Here is a 3576-nt window from a genome sequence, read left to right as displayed (position 1 = left end):
GGCCGGGATTGGGGGGGGGGGGGTCGGGAAAGGAGAGAAGATGGGGAGGGGGGGGGGAGAACGGGGGGAGGCTGCCGCCGGGCTGCGGGGGGGCTCCGGGCCTCGCAGCGGGGGGCAGGGGGGGGAGAAGCGCCGCCGCCACCGCCCCCCGCCGGTGCGCCCCGGCCCCGAGCGCGGCGACGGGAAGAGGGAGCGCTCCGGTGCGGCCGCGGCTCCTCCTCCGCCTCCTCCTCCTCCTCCTCTCTTCCTCCTCCTCCTCCTCCTCCTCCTCCTCGCTCGGCCCGGCCCGGCTCTGATGTCAGCGCCTCGCCGCGGCCGGCCCCGGCCGTCGGGGGAGGGACGGGGCGGGGACGGGCAGCACCCGGCGGGGCGGGGGCACCGAGCACCGCCCGGCCCCAACGCCCCCCTCCGGGGCGCCCCCGAGGCGGGTTTGGGAGGGGGTGACGCCAGGAGACCCCCCCCCGAGGGGCAGCGGGCACCGGGAGGGGGCCCCGACGCCGCCGCCCCGAGCCCCGCGGGCACCGGGAGCCCCCAGAGCCCCCCCCGAGTGACCCGAGCCCCCCGCGGGGGCGACGCCGCCCGCAGCGCTTTGTCTGGGAGCGCCGAGGAACGGGAGGGGGGAACAAAGCGGAGCACGAGGAGCGGCAGCGGAGGGGGGAAGCCCGACCCCAAAGGGTAAAGCACGGCCTGGGGGGAAGGGGCTGAGCCCCAGCTCCGTGCTCGGCCCGGAACCCGGCAAAGACGGGAGAAAGGCTCGGAACCGGGCTGGGAGAGGAGGGATCCGCGCTGGGGTGCGTCCTCCAGGCCCTGGAGCTGCCCCACGAACGCCTCTGCAGCTGGGGCAAAACAGGAAATCAGAAATTTTCATTTCGGGTGTCAAACGCACCGCCTGGGTGGCACCGGTAAGCCCGGGTTTGTTAGCACAGAACTCTGGGTTTTGGCACCCTGTCCCCCAGCTGCCCCCAGGACGCAGGGGCTGTGCCCTGCAGGAGGAACCAGGCCCAGGAGGCACGGCCCCAGTGCCCAGCCCCCAGTCCCAGACTGGTCCCAGCCTCGCCACCAGCACCAGCACGGACCAGGCAGAGCCCTGGGAGCCCCCAGAAGGTTCTGTCGGAGGGTCCCGGCCACATCCCGGCCACAAACGGCCGTCCCCATCCACCCGTGCTGCTGTCAGCAGTTTCGCTGGTGTCACAAGGCCAGAAGGAGCCACGGACGCAGGACTTCCCTCTTCCCCTCGCAGCTGGAGGAAGGCGACAGCAAAAGTGAAACGACCCAAGGGACACGGGAACGCCAGCCCCGTGGCACACGAAGCCCACAGCAGGTCCTCAGCAAGCAGCTGCCTCCCCAGGGAAGCTTTACGGGCTCTGGGTAAGGACCTGGGGCCCTGCCTGTGCTCGGAGCATCCCTGCAAAAGGCGTCGAGCTCGGGGCTCTTGCCCTGCTCCCAGCACACTGCGGAGTATGCAGCAAGAGAAATTTCTCCTGGGAGCACGCATTGGTGCAGGGATGTGCAGCGTCGCCCAGAATGTGACCCCGTGTCCTCCAGCCCGGTTATTGAGGGCTGGGGGTGTTATTTAAGCATTTCTTATGGCAGCAGCCCCAAGCCCGCGGTGCCTCAAGCTGCCGGCTTTGAGAGGTCTTCCTGGCTCTGCCTCAGCCCAGGCTCAGCATTTCAGGACAGGAACCCTGGAGCTGGGGCAGGAGGGGACATTTCTGTGATTTTCCCTGTTGCACACAGTTGGGATCGGTGGCTGCCCGGGCCTCCCGTCACATCCCACGGGACAGGGAGGGCACCCAGCTCCCTGCGCCCGCAGCATCCACCTGGTGCACGGCAGAAGCCATCCCTGAAAATAAGAATTGGAAAAGTGTTAGCAATGTTTAGAAATGTCAAATAAATAAAAGTAATAAATAAATAAAAGTAAATAAAAAATAAATGAAAAAAAAAAAAAACCCACACTAATAAAACCGTACCAATAAAAAAAATAAAAAATAAAATAAAAAAAAAAATGAAAATAAGAATAAAAAATGTAAACCATAACAATTAAAAACACAAAAATTAAGAAAAGACGGGGGTCAGGGGGGCAGGGCCCCGCGGCTGTTGGCCGTGTCGCCACGAGGTGGCCCCCGGAGCCCGCAGAGCCGCGGGCGGGCGGCGCAGCCCCACGCGTGGGGGGGGCGCTTGGCCCCGGCGGGCCCGGAGCCGCCCAGGATACGAAACATGCATACATCAGCCTCTGATACGAAATATATACATATATATATATACACATATATTTATTTTTTTTCCCAAAAAACCTCCGTCCATCACTTGAGGTGCCCAGGGCTGCTGTGGATAACCCCGCGCAGGCACCAGGCATGGACTGGGGCACTGCCTGGTCTCCTCTGTCTCCAGCTGCCAGATTTCTGTGATTAAAACCATCCAAACAGACAGATGAAACAATGCAACAGCCTCCTAGGAGGCAATCAGCAACGGACTTGGTTATCAGAACGTCGCCGTAAGCTTAAAACCAACAGCTAGCTGGCATATTACGGAGCTTATCCGCCCAGAGCCACAGCTCTGCAGCAGCAGTGCCACCCGATCTGCTCAGCCCCTGCCTGGAGCCTGGCTGACAAACCTCGGCCACAAGAAAAGTGGTTGGATGTGAAGGGGAAGCGATTTTTCCATCTCCATTTGGGAAAAAGCAACGGCCAGCAGCAGGCTCAGCCTCTATTCATGCAACACCAGTGGCTGATCTGCTAATGTGCTTTCCGTGGCTAGTAATAAACTAGATTATTATTTGATTATATCAGAGTTAGCAGGAAAAATAGACCTTGAAGATTAGGGTAATGATCATTAGCGCTGTGTGCGTCCTGTCCTTCTCCACGGGTAGATTTGCACGAGCACAGGGCTGCTGAAAAGCTTCAGAACTGGTAATACATTTAAATAATCCTGTACGCTTCCAGGATAGGGGTAATTGAATTGAAAAGATATTGTTAATCCCCATTACAGCAATTAATGTCCTTGTTAAAGCAGCGGGAGGAGTGGCACAGGAGGCAGCACTGGGTGGCTTTGCGTGCGGCGGGGGCTTGGTGCGGCCCCCGTGCTGCCGAGGGGATGCTCTGGGTGCAGGAGCTGCAGCCCCAACCATCCTGCCCTGCTCCCCGGGCTGCTTTACACCACGCCAGGAGCCTCGGCTCTGCCCCCAGCAGCTGCTCTGCTCCCCCGGGAAGCGGCTCAGGGCTTGGAAGTGATCCTCAGGCACGGCTCGCGTCGCTATTTATAAAGCGCCGTGGGATCCTGCAGATGAAAGGAGCTATTATAACCTGGATTTACGATCCAAAAAGTAGCCACAAGTTTTTCTCCACTTCATCTTCATCTGCTTTTGTCGAGACAAGTCAGAGCAGCACCGAGACAGAGCCTCTCCCCTCACTCCGGAGCAGCGAGGGAGGTTTTTGGCTGCCAGCATCTGTCCCCTGCCAGGGATATTCCCCCCCTGGCAGCACCCTCCTGCTGCGGGCTGGGAGAAATGCCCCCTGGCACGCCGTGGGACGAGGCCAGCAGCTCCAGGGCTTGGCTTCCCCCGGCAGATTAGCACCC

Source organism: Aythya fuligula, chromosome 25 (assembly GCF_009819795.1).
Source record: "Aythya fuligula isolate bAytFul2 chromosome 25, bAytFul2.pri, whole genome shotgun sequence".
NCBI lineage: Eukaryota > Metazoa > Chordata > Aves > Anseriformes > Anatidae > Aythya > Aythya fuligula.
This window is presented reverse-complemented; position numbering follows the sequence as displayed.